Below are 19696 nucleotides of genomic sequence, written 5' to 3'. Positions count from 1 at the left end.
GGTAATTTATTCAAGCGACAGTTATCACAGATTCGGAATTGCCATTGACAAATTCACTGTCTACAAAAGTTGAGCTCAAAGTAATAGTTTAGCGCTTTAGTTAACAATGTGTTCCCGGGGATACGTCTGACAAAGTCAGAGGGGGGACTCTTACCAAAAAGGCGTCCCTTCTTGGGGGGGAAGAGAGGTTCAGACCCGTCAACTCGTCTGTCAGGTGAAGTTCTCGCTTGGCTCCTCCTCCCAAAGAGAGTTTTCAAGTGCCAATTTTTATATGTTTGGAAATCTTTTTGCGAGGTGGGACTAAGTCAATTATTGTGTATCGATTGGCTCTTGGCATGGAATGTCGTGTCATCAGAAGCGGGACTCAGCAGTGTGACACGCCTTCGGAGCGGGCATCTTGGTATGTGCATCCAGGGGCCATCTGTGCTTTATCCAAAGCAATCTCTGAAGCAATCTCTGGCTGCGCAGCCTTCGCGGCGCCCCACAGATCACTGAGTTTACAGTGATGGGCTATCCCCTCTTACTTTTGTCTGATAAGGTAAGCACCAGTTATTTACTTCCATTGTACAGCTCTTCGGCTCTTGATGCCTCAGTCCGTTTGTCTTTTGTCTTGCATTCGACAAGTCCAGCAAGGCCATCGGTTACATTATCCACCCCGTGACTTTAGTCACATCTCGTCAAAAAGGAATATTAGATGAATTTAGGTTCAGACGGGTTGAGGGGCTCATCTTCCTCCCCAATAGGAGAATGAATTAAAGGAACATAATCAGGGTTATGAACTTTAAGCATCCTAATATGTGTACTAAAAGTTTTAGCTAGTGAAGATTGTACACATGATAAACCCACACAAATAACCATAAGGAGTACAATAAACATCAGTACATATTGAATCAAACTTTGTATCCATCCACTAATGTTTAGTCCAAGTCCATTAAAAACTTTTGAGATCCACCCCGTCCATTCTCAGGGGTTCTGCTTCGTATTTTCACGGAGTTCTCGAGAGTGTTCCACAATCTTATGCATTTCATCCATGGCTTGATGTAAAGTGACGGATACATTTGGGATAGAAACACAACAGGTTTTATCAGGATAGGAGGCATTTAGTCATCCGGAAACACCACTTTCTTTTAACAAAATCATATCTAACGCTAACCTATTTTGTAGTGTCATTTTGGATGTAGCTTGCAGCAGCAAGTCAACTGCATTAATTGCTGGTTTTGTCCAGTTTGCTAGGGATTCTACTTGCCATGTCAAATTTTCCATATATAATCGATTATTGGTAATTACTGTCCAATAACCCCAAAAAGCTTTCATTCCCAAGTTTATTCTCATTGCTGGTGTATAATAGCTTGGCCAAGCAAAAAGATTACCATTTTCTTGCATAGAGTTCCACATTTGTGACTGTCTTTTAGCTCTATGTCCTTGTGATTTTGTTAAGGATTGAATGAAATTAAAAGCTATGGTAGGACACAAACTTGGAATACCTAGAGTACATTCTAGTCCATCCCATTAGGGTTGAATGTAGTCTGATATTTGTCCATTAGAACACACTCATACAGTTTCAGGCGGTGCAGGCAGCATTAAAGTGCTACACGTACTATTTTCGAGTTCATCGAGGCAATAGCCATTTAGATAATGCTGGAAAGGAACTCGGCATCTTTTGGCCTGTGGCTCAGCATTGTTGCTAGAAACTATATGATATGCCCATGTGTTAACCTGTTTGGGATCCACTTTTATCATACACTCTGACCTTGTCTTAGGGATTGGAGCACTATAAGTATGACATAAACATACACTTCTTAAAGCATGGTAAAGGTCTGCAACCATCCATACCCATGGGTAGTCATTAATATTAGAACAAGTTATCTTGTTAGTACAATTCCATAATTGGACTGGCCCTAGCGGCATGGTAATTGGAGGTTTTTCTCCCTATTGTGGAAAACGAGTTCTATGATCAGCAATAGTCCACATACAAGGTACATTATTAGATTGTGGACTACACTTAGATCGATAGTTTGAGGGAAATTCAATATACCATTCAGCTTGTACTGGGATACTATATTTAAAGGTAATAGGTACACCCCAGAATGGTCGAGGAGGCTGGTCAAGCCAGGGTACCTCCGTGCAGTCAATAGACAATTTTATCTTGTTGTTTAAATTCAGGAAATTTTTGTCAAGCTCTCGAGTGCAGTTAGAATTAGACCATATGTTGGTATAGTTAAGATTTGAAGGATAAGTATAATGTTTGTAGGTAATTCCACTTCCCCATGGTATGGAGATGGTATTGTCTTTCATTTCCCATAAATCCAGCAGTGCTCCTTGTAAGTCAAGGGGAATAACCATAAAAGGGAGTCCCTCTGCAGGGGTCATTGGTAACGTAAGACAAGTGGTTCCCTGAGTCCAATTCATCGTTCTAAGAAATCCTTGTAATAACTTAAAGGCCGTGTTTTCCTCTATCATACCCAAAGACTTCTTTGTTTTTTTATTATAATCTCTATGGAACACATGCACAATTATTACACCCAATATGTAAACACATGTTAAACTTACACCTATTTGTCTACCACTGCCAATGCATGATAGAAGATTCATATTGACAATTCTATAGTAAATTATGACTATCAAAACCACAACAAAATAAAGCTATTTTGCATTATAAAAACAGTAACCTAAACAATAAAGTAAAAAGTAAAAAAAAGGTCACATAATATACAAGTAAAATTAGAAATCAGTATTCCTATCAAAATTAAATCACTATTGTCGTTTTTGTCAGATTGTTTTGACCTTCTGGAAACTTTGGTTCTCAGATGATTCCACAGATTAGGACTAGAAGTATAAATCAGCAGTCCTTGATGGCAGTCTGTTTTGACACGTGACAGTCCGTGTTTTCAGGCGTAGTTTCCCAGCATTTGGAAAATACCTGTAAACAGAAAAGAAAGGAAAATGCTCGGTTGTCATTGAAACCGGCATATAGTAGGTTAAAAGGTAGGTACTATCCATCTAGCACTGATTCGATGCAGTTTTCCAGAGCTATCTTTCACTTCCCAAGCGTAAAGATTTTTTGGTTTTGTTAATACTAGTGCCACTGTTCCAATCTGAGGCATTTTAACCAGCACTGGCTGGCGTGCATAAAAGCCAGTAGGGTGTTCTGGTTTTACATCTGACTTTGGCACCAGAGTTGTGGCAGAAGCAGAGAATGCTTTCATTTTGGGACAGCCGTCTCTAGCCCATCTATTATTTAATTGATAGATGGCATTGGATAATCGCAGATGCCACCCAGATTCGTGGGTTTTAGCAAATCGCTTAACTAACCCGTTTGTTCTCTCAACAATACCATTTGCTTGGGGGTAGTACGGAGTATGGAATACCCACCGAATTCCTTCTTCTTTTGTCCAGTCTTGTACCACTGTAGCTGTAAAGTGTGATCCGTTGTCACTTTGAATCTCCTCAGGAAGGGTGAGGGTGCTGAACTATTCCTTCAGGCTGTAAACTGTGTTATCTCCAGTTGCAGCCAGGACGGCTGTTGCCATAGTAATTCCTGAAACAACTTCCACCCCTACTAATATATGTTTTTTACCCCCTGAGGGTCGCAATGGACCTATGTAATCAATTTGCCAGGTGTGCCACAGTGTTTTTTTATTTCGGATGTGCATGGGAGGTGCCTTACTTGGATGATATTTGTTAAGTCGCAGGCGACACCGTGAACAGGCAGTGACCACTTGTTCACACAGTTTTGTTGACACAGGCCATCCTCGGGCTATGCTTTCCCGATACAAATCAACTCGGCCAGTGTGCCCTCGTTTTACATGTAACCATTCAAGTAAACGTTCCCATTCTAATTCATCACTTACAATATCAATTTTGTGTAGCTGTGTGAGGCTATCAACTTGTTGGTTGAACTGGGCAGCAGCAGAGGCTGTTCGATCATGCCCTTTCACCCAACCAATATGCAGTATCCTTTGTTCTCCTATTTTTAGCAATTGTTTCCAGCTGTCAGTTTGCCAGACTGGGACTCTATTTACCTGCCAGTCGTTGGCTGCCCAGTGGCTCACCCACTCGGTAGCGCCTTTAAAAACAGCATATGAGTCAGTGTAAATATAGTCAGCACCGTGTTGTGCAGCTAGTAAGACTGCCCTAAGCCCCCCCACTTGTGCACTTCCTTTACCTGTTTCGCTGACCCGTTCTCCCGTGGCTACTTCCAGTGCCACTGCATTATAATTCCACTCATTATTTTGCCTGTAGGATGACGCATCAGTGAACCATACCCCTTTGAGGTTGCTGGTTTCTGTTAGAGGAAGCGCCTCCCGAATTGGAGATGGTTTGCTTGGAGGAGTTTGGAACAGCAAAGTACTGTCTATATCTTTTTGCAGTTTAGACACTTTAGTGCTGCCCTCTGTAATAGGCATAATGTCATGGATGCTTTCCAGATAGGCATACCACTTACGGACCGTGGGTTTTTGGGCAATGCCAGCAGGCGGCACCGTCCCTTTACAAATTGTGTCTAGGAGGCGGAAAGGTCCCTGAATGATTACACTCTGTTTTTTTCTTATTTGTTCCACTCGCTTTACAGCTCGTACCAAAGACAATAGTCCCTTTTTCAGATCTGAGTATCGTGATTCAGTATCATTAAAGGACTTTGAACTGGACTCAAGTGGACGCTCAGGCCCTTCAGGTCCTTTATGCCAAACATTACAGTGAGAACCGTGTTCACTAAATCCCCATTCCACATGAATTGGATCAGAGGGATGTACAGGACCTAGCTGCTGAAATAGTCTTAATTCTTTTACCAGTGTCTCCAGGGCATTAGAATGTTGATTTGTCCACTCCCATGATTTCTTTTTTCGCAGCAAATTGTAAAGAGGTCGAGCAATGATAGAAAATCCAGGAACATGTTTACGCCAGTATACTAAAGTTCCTAAAACTTGTTGCAATTCCTTAACATTAGAGGGATCCTGTCCCTGTTCTATTTTCTCCAGTGTGTCAGGAGGGATAGATAAGGCTCCTTTGATCCACCTGGATTCCCTAGGAATTTAACTTCCTGTGCTGGTCCCTGACACTTGGATGGGGGAATTTCCAGACCCAAGGTTGTTAATTACAATGTCACATCATCCATAGCCTGTTTAACAGTGTCAAATTGTTCCCCTCCAATCAAAAGATCATCTATATATCGATATATAGTAACGTCTGATGGAATAGGAATTCCACTCAGTGTTTTAGCTAAAGCATTGTGAGCAATGGTGGGGGAATGTTTATATCCCTGAGGCAGCCTGTTAAAGGTGTATTGTATCCCTTTCCAGGTAAAAGCAAATTGGGCCTTATCATGTTACTGGAGTGGAACCATAAAAAACATATCTTTTACATCTAAAGTTACCATCCATGTGTGAGATGCTCCCTGTATCTGAGTTACTAATTCTGCAATGCTCGGTACAGCTGCAGTTAAAGGTGCAGTGTTGGCATTTAATCGCCTGTAATCAATCGTGAGTCTCCACTGCCCGTTTGGTTTTTTTACTGGCCAGACAGGGGAATTATAGGGTGAGTGTGTACGAGTGATGATGCCTCGGTTTTCTAAGTCTTTTACCACCCCGTCAATACCCGATTGCGCAGCTGCTGGTAAGGTGTACTGTTTTGTGTTAGTAATTTTTGATAGTGGTAAAGATATGGACATTTCTAATAAATTAATTTTTTTAGGCTCGTTCTGTTTAATTTCTCGCCCAGCAAAACTCCAAACTGAACCATCAGGGAGTTTCCACACTCTGCCATACAACAAATCAAATCCCAAAATATTGGTGTTAGCAGCACTGACCAATACTTCAGTGCGGGTTAACCTTGGTTCACCCAGGAGCCACAGGGCAATTTTTGCTGTGGGGCATTTCCTTATGACTCCATCAATGCCTGTAAATTTTACTTTATGGCGACCAGGTTTTACATTTAAGCATGTTGCAGTCTCCTTGGTGATTACCGAAATTTGAGCACCAGTATCAATGAGAAAATTTACAAAAACTTTCTTTGGTCCCACCGGGATGGCAATGGCAGGCTCGGGAGGTGTATCGGAGAGCCACTGTATAGCTAGTACCCGCCGAGGAAGGAGGCTCACAGCCCTCCCCGCGGATAGGCGTTTTTTGCCTGAGGGTCTGTCAGATCAATTAGCTCCTGCTGTGGGGCGGAGGGTGCAGTGTTAAAAGTTGCTTTGTTTTCTGCCTTTGCTGAATTAAGCTTATGGCTTAACGACTGTACGAGAATTTTTAGGTCAGTCGTGAATATACCAACCAGTAGATGCCGTGGCACCCCAATAGCTCGAGCTTTACACCAGAGCTTGTTACACTCCGTATCAAATTTTAATTTGCATTCAGGCTTAGCCTTAGGGCTGTGAATCTGGCAAAGTCACCGAGGTGGCGGATCAGATAACTGTGAGGATCTGATCCATCCCATCCTGCGCCCGTAGTTTACTATATCTTGTACAAATTCACTCCAAGTGATTACTTGATTTTGAGCTTGGTCCTGATCCTGATCTTGCCCTCGACGTGGGCGTCGGCCTTGTCTGGGGCGAGCAACTTGAAGTCGATCTTGTATATTGGCCACATATGTTTTTAAACTGTCTGGGAGGCCTCGGATCAGTGGAGTTAATCTTGCTGGATCTATAGGGGCTAACATTGGGGATCTTATTAACACATCCCGCTCATGCATTGCTTGTATGCAGGCAGCCTTTTGCACAGATGTCACCAAATCAGAGAACCCTGAGGTTTTTGTAACAGAAGGTTCTCCTCTGTCATGTGGGTCTATGCCACCAGCCCAATAAGCAGCTCGCATAGTTAATGAATAGTTATGATTACCTGGAGTGGTAGTTAGGAATACTCCAGGACCCCAGTAGCCTCCTGCTTCTTCCTCGTTTAAGAGGATACGATCTCCCCCAGTAAGGGACACTCGACACACATATTCCGTCTCGGATTCCTCCGGACGCCTGGAATATATTTCCTGCAATTTTGCCAATTCAGCAGGAGACCATGGAATGGTTTGTAGAGTAGTACAAGCCTGTTCTCCAACCTCATCGGTGGTTTCTGTTTTAATCAATGGTCAAATAGGTAGAGGTTCTGGGGCCAAATCATAATCAGAATTTTCCTCCAGTTCATCATTATCATCCCTGTCCCAGATGTCTCCATCCCACGTCTCGGGATCCGCATATTGTTTTAATTTGTGGACTTGTTTAGCTGAGACCGAGGACGGTATCGGGTTTAATGAGAGATTTAATTTTTCTTCTAAATGTTTTTCTCGCCTATTGGCCCCAAACAATTGCGATTTAAGGTAACTGATTTCACCTTTTAGGGTGTCGATTTGTGTCTCAAATTTCTTTTGACTTTCCTTTTCAAAAGTCAGTGAAGTTTTTAACACTTCGTTTTCTGATTTTAGTGCAGCATATTCTACATCTGCAATTTTTTCAGGTGGTGGGGACTCTTTAATTTCTTTCTGCGTGCAAGATAGGCAAGCCCCTAACACAGCACAAATAAATTATTTGCCTTTAGTGCCTTTGATCTTTTGCTCACTTAAACACTGTTTTATATGTTCTACCAATTTATCCTCATCTTTCCAGGATTTCTGGGCCCATTGAATACCTGCTTGTGAAGGTGCACACTTATATTTTTGTAGCAGTTTATCCATGGCAATCCTGCCGACTACACCAATTTTTTTTACTGTCGCGTTAAAGGGGGGGGGTAAGGGGAGTCTGATATTCAACTGGCCTGCCAGAGCCCTTCCAAGGACTTTCACTGAAACAGTTTTGCAAAGTTGGAACAATAGGTAATTTATTCAAGCGACAGTTATCACAGATTCGGAATTGCCATTGATAAATTCTCTGTCTACAAAAGTTGAGCTCAAAGTAATAGTTTAGCGCTTTAGTTAACAATGTGTTCCCGGGGATACGTCTGACAAAGTCAGAGGGGGGACTCTTACCAAAAAGGCGTCCCTTCTTGGGGGGGGAAGAGAGGTTCAGACCCGTTAACCCGTCCGTCAGGTGAAGTTCTCGCTTGGCTCCTCCTCCCAAAGAGAGTTTTCAAGTGCCAATTTTTATATGTTTGGAAATCTTTTTGCGAGGTGGGACTAAATCAATTATTGTGTATCGATTGGCTCTTGGCATGGAATGTCGTGTCATCAGAAGCGGGACTCAGCAGTGTGACACGCCTTCGGAGCGGGCATCTTGGTATGTGTACCCGGGGGCCATCTGCGCTTTATCCAAAGCAATCTCTGAAGCAATCTCTGGCTGCGCAGCCTCCGCGGCGCCCCACAGATCGCTGAGTTTACAGTGATGGGCTATCCCCCCTTACTTTTGTCTGATAAGGTAAGCACCAGTTATTTACTTCCTTTGTATAGCTCTTCGGCTCTTGCTGCCTCAGTCCGTTTGTCTTTTGTCTTGCATTCGACAAGTCCAGCAAGGCCATCGATTACACAACACACATTGAATCCTATAACATACAACACCACACGTTGAAACTTAAAACATACAACAACACACATTGCCACCTAAAAGACCCAACAACACACATTGCCACCTAAATCAGCCAACACTCACTTTGCATCTTAAAAGACCCAACAACTCACTTTGCCACATAAAATACCCAAAAACTCCCTTTGCCACATTACACATACAACAACACACATTGCCTCCTAAAAGACCCAACAACACACATTACTTCTAAAATGTACAACAACACACTTTGCAACCTAAAAGACCCAACAACACACATTGTCAGCTAAAACATACAATAGCACACATTGCCACCTAAAACATACAACTCACTTTACCACCTAAAAGACCCAACAACACACATTGCCACCTAAAACATACAACACACATTGCCACCTAAAACAAGCAATAACACACTTTGTCACCTAAAACATACAACACATATTGCCACCTAAAAGACCCAACAACACACATTGCCACTTAAGAGACCCAACAACACACACTGCCACCAAAAAGACCCAAGAACTCATTTTGCCATGTAAAAAACCCACCTAACAACTCATTTTGCCACGTAAAAATCCCAACAACACACATTGCCACCTAAAACATACGACACACATTGCCACCTAAAAGACCCTACAACTCACTTTGCGAAATAAAACGTACAACAACACACATTGCAACCTAAAAGACCCAACAACTCACATTGCAACCTAAAACTTACAACTCACATTGTCACCTGAAAGACCCAACACCGCACATTGCCAGCTAACAGACCCAACAACACACATAGCCACCTGAAACGTACAACACCACACTTTGCAACCTAAAACATACAACAACACACATTGCCACTAAAAAAAACCAACAACACACATTTCATCCTATAACATACAACAACACACATTGCCACCCAAAAGGCCCAACATCACACATTGCCACCTAAATATTACAACTCACATTGAAACCTAAAAGACCCAACAACTCACTTTGCCACCTCAAATATACAACAACGCATATTGCCACCTAAAAGACCCAACAAATCACTTTACCACTTAAAAGACCCAACATCTCACATTGCTACCTAAAAGACCCAACACCACACATTGCCAACTAAAAGATCCACAACACACATTGTTAGCTAAAACAAGCAATAACACACTTTGTCACCTAAAACGTTCAACACACATTTCCACCTAAAAGACCCAACAACACACATTCCCAATTAAGAGACCCAACAACACACACTGCCACCAAAAAGACCCAACAACTCATTTTGCCACGTAAAAAAAACAAACAACACATTGCCACCTCAAACATATGACACACATTGCCACCTAAAACATACAGCAACACACATTGCCACATAAAAGACCCAACAACACACATTCCCAATTAAGAGACCCAACAACACACACTGCCACCAAAAAGACCCAACAACTCATTTTGCCACGTAAAAAAAACAAACAACACATTGCCACCTCAAACATATGACACACATTGCCACCTAAAACATACAGCAACACACATTGCCACATAAAAGACCCAACAACACACATTGCCACCTAAAACATACAACTCAATTTACCACCTAAAAGACCCAACAACACACATTGCCACTTCAAACACCCAGCATCACACATTGCCAATTAAAGAGACCCAACAACACACATTGCCACCAAAAAGACCCAACAACTGCCTTTGCCACCTAAAAGACCCAACAACACACATTGCCACCTACAACATACAACACTCATTGCCACCTAAAACACCCAATAACTCAGTTTGCCACCTAAAACATAAAAAGACACACATTGCCACCTCAAACATACAATAACACACATTGCCATCTAAAATACCCAACAGCTCACTTTGCCAGCAGAAACGTAAAACACACACTGCCACCTGAAAGACCCAACAACACACATTGCAACCTAAAAGAGCCAACACTCACTTTGCATCTTAAAAGACCCAACAACTCCCTTTTGCCACATAACACATACAACAACACACATTGCCACCTAAAACACCCAACAACGCACATTACTTCTAAAACATACAACAACACACATTGTCACCTAAAACATACAACACACATTGCCACCTAAAAGACCCAGCAACACACATTGCCACTTAAGAGACCCAACAACACACACTACCACCTAAAATATACAATGACACACATTGCCACCTAAAAGACCCTACAACTCACTTTGCGAAATAAAACGTACAACACACATTGCAACCTAAAAAACCCAACTCACATTGCAACCTAAAACATACAACTCACATTGTCAACTAAAAGACCCAACATTGCCCATTGCCACCTAACAGACCCAGCAACACCCATAGCCACCTAAACCATACAACGACACACATTGCCACCTAAAAGAACCAACAACTCACATTGCCACCTAAAACATACAACAACACACTTTGCAACATAAAATATACAACAACACACATTGCCACCAAAAAAACCCAAAACCACACATTTCATCCTATAACATACAACAACACACATTGCCACCCAAACGGCCCAACAGCACACATTGCCACCTAAATATTACAACTCACATTGAAACCTAAAAGACCCAACAACTCACTTTGCCACCTAAAATATACAACAACGCATATTGCCACCTTAAACACCAAACAAATCACTTTACCACTTAAAAGACCCAACATCTCATATTGCCACCTAAAAGACCCAGCACCGCACATTGTCACCCAAAATACCCAACAACACATATGGCCAGCTAAACCATACAATAACACACCTTGCCACCTAAAACATACAACTCACTTTACCGCCTAAAAGACCCAACAACACACATTGCAACCTAAAATATACAACTCACATTGCCACATAAAACATACAACAGCACACATTGCCACCTAAAACAAGCAACAACACACTTTGCCACCTTAAACGTACAACACCACATATTGCCACCTCAAAGACCCAACAACACACATTGCCACCTAAATACTACAACTCACAATGCCACATAAAAGACCCAACAACACACATTGCCACTTCAAAGACCCAGCATCACACATTGCCAGTTAGAGGGCCAACAATATACAGTGCCACCTACAACATACAACACACATTGCCACCTAAAACACCCAACAACACACATTGCCAATTAAGAGACCCAACAACACACACTGCCACCAAAAAAGACCCAACAACACACATTGTCAGTTAAAACATACTATAACACACCTTGCCACCTAAAACATACAACTCACTTTACCACCTAAAAGACCCAACAACACACATTGCTTCTAAAACATACAACAACACACATTGACACCTAAAACAAGCAATAACACACTTTGTCACCTAAAACATACAACACACATTGCCACCTAAAACATACAACTCATATTGCCACCTAAAAGACCAAACAAATCACTTTGCCACTTAAAAGACCCAACATCTCACGTTGCTACCTAAAAGAACCAACACCACACATTGCCACCTAAAAGACCCACAACACAGATTGCCACTTCAAAGACCCAGAATCATACATTGCCTATTAAAGAGACCCAACAACACACATTGCCACGAAAAAGACTCAACAACTGCCTTTGCCACTTAAAAGACCCAACAACACACATTGCCACCTACAACATACAACACACATTGCCACCTAAAAGACCCAACAACACACATTGCCACTTAAGAGACCCAACATCTCATATTGCCACCTAAAAGACCCAACAACACACATTGCCACCTAAAACATACAACACACATTGTCACCTAAAAGAACCAACAACACACATTGCCACCTAAAACATTCAAGAACACACTTTGCGACCTAAAACATACAATAACACACATTGCCACCTAAAAGACCCAACAGCTCACTTTGCCAACTAAGATCTACAACACACATTGCCACCTAAAAGATCCATCAACAGACATTGTGAACTTAGAGACCCAATAACACACTTTGCCCCTTAAAATAACCAACAGCACACATTGCCAACTAAAACATACAACACACATTGCCACCTAAAAGAACAAACACACTTTGCCACCTAAAACATACAACTCACTTTGCCACCAAAAAGATTCAACAACACACATTGCCACCCAAGAGACCCAACAACACACTTTGCCACCTAAAACATGCAACACACTTTGCCACCTAAAACATACAACAACACACTTTGCCACCTAAAGCACACAAGAACACGCATTGCCATCTAAAAGACCCAACAACACACATTGCTACTTCAAAGACCCAGCATCACACGTTGCCAGTTAAAGAGACCCAACAACACACATTGCCACGAAATAGACCCAACAACTGACTTTGCCACTTAAAAGGCCCAACAGCACACATTGCCACCTAAAACATACAACACACATTCCCACTTAAAAGAACAAATAACACACTTTGCCACCTAAAACATACAACAACTCTCTTTGCCACCAGAAATATTCAACAACACACGTTGCCACCTAAAAGACCTTTCAATACACATTGCCACCTAAAAGTCCTTACAATACACAATACCACCTAAAACATACAACAACACACATTGCCACCTTAAAAATCCCAACAACACACATTGCCCCCGGCATGAGGGCAGGCCGGCCACATCTTCCCCGCTGTGCAGCAGGCCGGCCACGTCTACGCCGTCTCCCGGCAGGGCAGCCCGGTCTACCCACTCCCGGCAGGACGGCCAGGTGTGCATCACCCGGAAGGGCAGACAGGTGTACTTGGCAGGCGCCGGCCGCCGGTTCCGGTGTGCCCGAGGTGGCCGCCGGAGTGGCCGGCGGAAATGGATGCCTCGTCTACCTGGCTCCGGCGGCTCTTGGGTGCCACCTCAGGCCTGACAGGTAGACGTGCTGCCCGGGGCTTCCTCGGAGTTGCCGAAGGGGTCGCTGCTTTTCACTGCCTCCAGTCACGTCATGGTAAGAATCGGCCTCGCTCACGTGTCTCCCCGCTAGGGGAAGACGGTTCTCTTCGAGCCTGCCGGGGCGGGGACCTGCCTGTCCGTATACTAGGGAAGGGACAGAGAGGTGGACGATGACGATCCCGGTCCCCCACCCACCAGCGCACGCGCGCGGCATCACGGCACGGCACCGCTGCGGTGCCCACCCGCAGACAGGCACCCGCGCGGGAGGCCAGAGGCGAGGCCCACGCCTTCGCTGCCCCGCACCCCCTCCGAAGCTCTCTCTCGCTCTCTCTTCCCCGCCCACCGCCACCCCGGCGGGGACAAGATCTGTCCAGCGGGCGCTCCGGGAGCAGGGAGCTTCGGAGCGCTCCCCAAGTCTCCATTTAGGGAGAAAGTTCCTGCAGGATACACTAGGAGAGCAAAATGTTAACTGAATAATGAGAGGTAAACAAAGTGGAGAGACAGTGAAAAACAGCCTTTTAGGCTGTATTTTGGCTCACTGGAAGGATATAGGAGGACCACCAGGCAGGAGTGTGAACAAAAGGACCTTAATAAAGTATTGCAATCAGTGACAGCTTTGGTATAAATTAGATGATGAGGAAAATAGCCCTCTAATGGATTAGAGTTATAATACTTTGTTGCAACTGATGTTATTTTTGAGGGCAAAAAAAAAAGAAGTGGGATAAGGTTTTGTATGCAGCCGGTAACTATTTCTCGGTGGCTAAAGTATAGAAGTTTGGTTAAGAGTTGGAGCTGTCGGTGTTAAAAGGATTTGTTTAAGTGCAAAGTTGGTTTGTCGTGCACTGATTAAGGGACAGAGAGGTGGACGTGGTAAATAATGGAGATTTCACAGAGCAGAGAGATATGGAAGAAAAGCCCTTTGGGCTGTATTTTGTATGAAATAAGAAACAAGAACAAGGAAGTTGAAAGGATGTTGCTCAGCGTGTAGTATAGGGCAGAGATTTACTAAGTTGGATAAAATGAAAGATCCTGGAGGGATCATGTATCAGACGTGCCAGAACATTACTCATTGGGCAGTCAGCAAGAGATGCAGAAACAGAGAGTGGCAGACAGCAGGAATTTAGAACATTTACCAGACGAGGCATAGAGAGTGTTTAGTAACAGGGAGGAGAAGGATCGAAAGAAAGATAAGCAGATGTTGTTAGCAGCGTTACAGCAAAGTAAAAGAAGCGTATGTTAGCAGCGGTGTTACAAAACAGTGAAAGATTCAGAAGTGAAGGACCTGAGAGGCCCTTGGAAAGAAACCAATGTGCATGTTTGTAGGCAGAGGGGACATTAAAAAAATGAGTGTCCAGAAAGGCAGAGCAGGAGGAAAGTATACAGGCCCACGTCAAGGAGGATTGACGGGGACCTGGAGAATCTACCCTAGCGGATCCACTGGTTGTATTAAAGCTAAGGAAACTGCAACAGAGCGTGGAATTTTTAGTTGATACTGGAGTAACGTTGTCAGTTTTAAATCAGGCTTTGACATCTGTAGATGGTGACTTTGTAACAGTAAGGGAAGCTACTGGCCAAAGTGAAAAGGCGTACTTTTTAAAACCTCTTGAATTCAAATTAGGGAAACAATGGAGGGGTACACAAATTTTTATTTATGTCTAATTCGCCAAGACCTCTATTAAGATGAGATTTATTGGAACAATTAAAGGCAGAAATAAGATTTGACAAAGGGAGAGTAGAACTCTGGGTGGGAAGTGACCAGGTAATAGAAGTTTTGAGTTTGACCCTTATAAATACCCCGTTGGCTCAGGAGTACCTGAGGAAGTCCACAACTAGGTATACCCAGGAGTATGGGCAACAGAGACACCAGGAAAAGCGAAAAATGCATCTCCAATAATAGTCAAACTTAAGCAAGGAACACGGCCTGTAAGGATTAGACAATATTCTCTTAGAATGGAAGACAGGGAAGGAATTTGACCAGTGATTGACCGGTTCATCAAAGATGGGTTATTAATAGAGCGTGAATCGGAATATAACACTCCCATTTTACCAATTAAAAAAACAGGTGGTAGTTATCGAATAGTACAGGATCTCAGGGCTATCAAGAGAATTGTTGAGGATCTGCACCCTGTTGTGGCAAAACCATACACATTATTAACTAAACTGATACCTGAATTGGCCTGGTTTACCGTCCTGGACTTAAAAGATGCCTTCTTTTGTATCCTATTAAGTTTAGAAAGCCAGTTGTTTGCATTTGAATGGGAAAACCCAGACTCCGGAAAGAGGACACAGCTGACACGGACAGTGTTACCCCAGGGATTTAAAAGTAGCCCCACTCTTTTTTGAAATCAATTAGCTAAAGACTTGGAACAACGGGAGCAACCCCACAGAGCAGGAACAATATTACAATATGTACATGATCTATTAATAGCCACTGAAATGAAAGAACTTTTTATAATATGGACAATCAGTCTGCTAAATTTCCTTGGACTTAATGGCTATCAAGTTTCTCCACAGAAAGCCTAAATAGCTCGACAGCAAGTAACCTGCCTCGAGTATGAGATAGCTGTGGGCCAAAGAACACCGGGGACAACGAGGAAGGAGGCCATCTGTCAGACCCCTTGACCACAGACACCCAAAGAGCTCTGCACGTTCCTGAGAATGACAGGATGGTGTCGCCTATGGATGTATAATTACGGGCTCTTGGTAAAACCACTCTATGAATTATTAAAATCTGATTAAAAAACTCCTCATCTGGAATGAGGAAGCAAAAGAGCATTCCAACAGCTAAATAAAAAGCTGATGGATGCCCCTGCTTTGGGATTACCAGACACTACTAAGCCCTCCTGGCTGTTCTCTCATGAAAAGCAGGGAATAGCCTTAGGAATCCTAACCCAAAATCTGAGACCATATCGGAGGGTGGTGGCATACTTCTCTGAACAACTTGATGAAGTAAGCAAGGGTTGGCCTAGCTGCCTGCGGGCAGTAGCAGCAGTAGTGCTGAACATTCAAGAAGCACGTAAATTTACACTAGGCCAAAAGATTACAGTACCGGTATCTCATACTGTATCAGCAGTATTAAAGGTGAAGGGAGGACACTGGCTCTCACCACAAAAGTTTCTTAAATGTCAAGCTATCCTGGTAGAGCAGGATGGTGTGGAAATAGTGGTTACTAACATTGTCAATCCAGCATCTTTCCTCAGCAGGACCACAGGGGAACCAGTATCGCATGACTGCTTGGAAACGATTGAAGCAGTCTATTCCAGCCAACCTGACCTAAAAGAGGAGCCACTGGAGGACGCTGAAGATTGCTGGTACACTGACAGAAGCAGCTTCATTCGACAAGGAGTCCGCAAGACAGGATACGCAGTAACCACTACAGATCAGGTAATCAAGTCCAAAACCCTTGCCCCAAACACCTCAGCTCAAAAGGCAGAAATAATAGCCTTAACTCAAGCATTAGAACTAGCTAAAGGCAAGAAAATTAATATCTGGACGGCCTCTAAATATGCCTTTGGGTTAGTCAATGCTCATGGAGCTGTGTGGAAAGAAAGAAGACTCCTATCTACCCAAGGAAAACATATAAAACACGTCGAAGAAATTCTTAAGCCCCTGGAAGCAGTGCAGCTACCCAAGAAAGCGGCTATTATGCATTGTAAAGTTCATCAGAAAGGAGACACTGCTCAGGAACTGGGCAACGCCATGGCAGACTGCGAGGCTAAAAGAGCAGCTGAGAAGAGTAAATTGGGGGTGCAGTCTTTAGTCCCAGACGGTAAAGTACAGATTGTGAACCCAAGTAATCTAAAGAAGATAAAAAAATTAGTTGAAGACCTAGGGGGGGAAATAGAGAAAGGTAGGTGGGCAAAGACTCCACAAGGTAAAACAATAATACCATTTACATTGTTATGGGCCGTAGTTATGGCAGAGTATAGAAAATCTCATTAGGGAACAGAGGCCCTGTATAAATATTTGAACTGGCTGATAGTCGCCCAAAATCTATACACTACTATCAAGCAGGTAACACAACAGTGCGGGGTTTGTTTACAAAGTAACCCTAAGACAAGACATAAAGCCCAACTAGGACAAATCAGGAAAGGTAATTACCCAGGGCAGCAGTGGCAAATTGATTTCTCAGAACTGCGAAGAAAAGGGGGTTTCGATACCTGCTAGTCTTGACAGATATCTTTTCAGGATGGCCAGAAGCATTCCCTTGTCGAACTAATAAAACTAGGGAAGTAACCAAGGTACTATTGCAAGAAATAATACCGAGATTTGGGGTTCCTGCGGTAATCTCATCAGACAGAGGTTGACATTTTATTGCCAAGATCATTCAACAAGTTTGTAAACTTTTGGGAATAGATCAGCAATTACATACCCCATATAATCCAAAATCAAGCAGTCAAGTAGAAAAGATGAACCTCCTAATTAAAATGCAAGTTGTAAAATTGGGTCAGGAGGCTAAACTGTCTTGGCCCCAATCATTGCCATTAGCACTCCTAAGGATTAGAACCAAACCCAGAACCAAAAAGTGCTAAATGCTTTCGAAATAATATACGGGAGGCCGTATATTGTACAAGCAGGAACATCAACTCAAGTTGGGGATGAAGTATTAACTAGCTATATAATAAGTTTGCAGAAGCAGCTTTGAAAAGTAGAGGAACTGGTCTTAGGAACTAGAGCCCGAGGTCTTAATGGGCTTGTACATAATATTGAATCTGGCGACTATGTATATATAAGATCTCTTTTAGATTCTCCACTAGAACCGAAATGGGAAGGACCGTTCCAAGTGCTGCTGACATCCCACACAGCAGACAAGATTAAGGAGCAGACATCCTGGATCCATCATACAAGAGTGAAGAAAGCTCTTCAGCATCAATGGAAAATAACGTCCACTGGACCCCTGAAGCTCCGCATCCAAAGACGCCAACATGGACTAACCGAGCTAAGCTAAGAACCTTTGCAATAGTGTGGGTGGTAACTGTGCTGAAACTCATGAGAGTTAATATTTGAGAATGGCCTTGGTCAAAAGCCTATTTTTGATACATGGGAATTATGGGAAAAGACTTAGCGGGAATGAATCTAGCAACCGTCATCATATCTGACAACAGGGAATTGCAATTACATGAATCAGAATGGAAGCATTCGATGCATAGACGGAAGGTCGATAAAGGGAAAACAGTCCATGTAGGTTGCAGAATCTTTAATACTAGCAGTAGAAAAGATTTCCCTCCTTTAACCCAAGTTACTATGAGAAGATTTTCTGAACAAAGAACAGAACCCACAATAGGTGGGGAACATTGTGCATCTCGTTTGTTTGTTCAATTTTATTATAACTCAATCAGTATCTGTTTTCTGTTTAGGGAGATCGGCAAAGGAGACAGAGCATTGTCATTTAAATTTGGGTTGGACATATCAAAGGAAAAGATTTCGACTATGGCTATACCTGTGCCCATCAAGGTGTCAACTTCTCCTACAACCCACAAAATGACAGCAGCTTATGTATATGAAGTGGGCCCCTATATAGTTAAGCGTGTGGGCAAACGGAAAATGATAGTTCATTAAAGAAAGTGGAGCTAATAATGATTCTCACATCTCAAAGGAGAAAAAGGGATACAACAGGCCTTGTGGGAACGGGTTTAGGAATTTTGAACAGTGTAGATTCCAAGGTGCTAGCGAATAAGTTGTCCACCATTACGCAAGATTTAAGTAAAATACAACACCCGTTACGATTGTTACTCTTAGCTATAGGTAATAACCAATATCTAGTGTCAGATGTGCTACCCCAATGGGAAGGGCTAAATGAGAAAAGCCTGAGATCCATAGTAGAATCTACCCAGAATAGTACTTCCTTGGCCTTTAGCTGTATTCAAGCTCAGTTATAAATACAATCTGTGACAGCAGCTACTGTCAGGGAGGCAGAACAAGCCATATTACCTCTGGAAATTCGAAAGGTAATTTGGGAAAACGCAGCAGAATTTGAGAAGAACTTTCGGTCTTTGTGGAAATTACTCAATTTTACATATAATCCCTTTAATAACATAGCCACAGCATTTGTGTTAACAATATCTGAGGCCACCGTATATGACATTTATCCTATTGTTGCATTAGGGATATTCCTTAATGAGACTTTGGTTCACCCTTTGGAACATGAAAAATGGACCAGACAAAGTAAGAACAGGTGGCTAACAGTTAATGTAGAAACATGCACTACAAGAAGACACCAAGGCTACAGTTGTGAAGGAAATTCATTACAGGCCCAAGATATCTGACAGTGACAGTGACAGTGCCAAATATTTTGCCAAAATCCTTGAGGAGGGTAACTTCATAGCAAAAGAATTTGCAAAAGAAGAAAGAGAAGGG

Source organism: Opisthocomus hoazin, chromosome 15 (genome assembly GCF_030867145.1).
Source record: "Opisthocomus hoazin isolate bOpiHoa1 chromosome 15, bOpiHoa1.hap1, whole genome shotgun sequence".
Lineage (NCBI taxonomy): Eukaryota > Metazoa > Chordata > Aves > Opisthocomiformes > Opisthocomidae > Opisthocomus > Opisthocomus hoazin.
The sequence above is the reverse complement of the archived record's forward strand: the minus strand, read 5'-3'. Positions refer to the sequence as shown.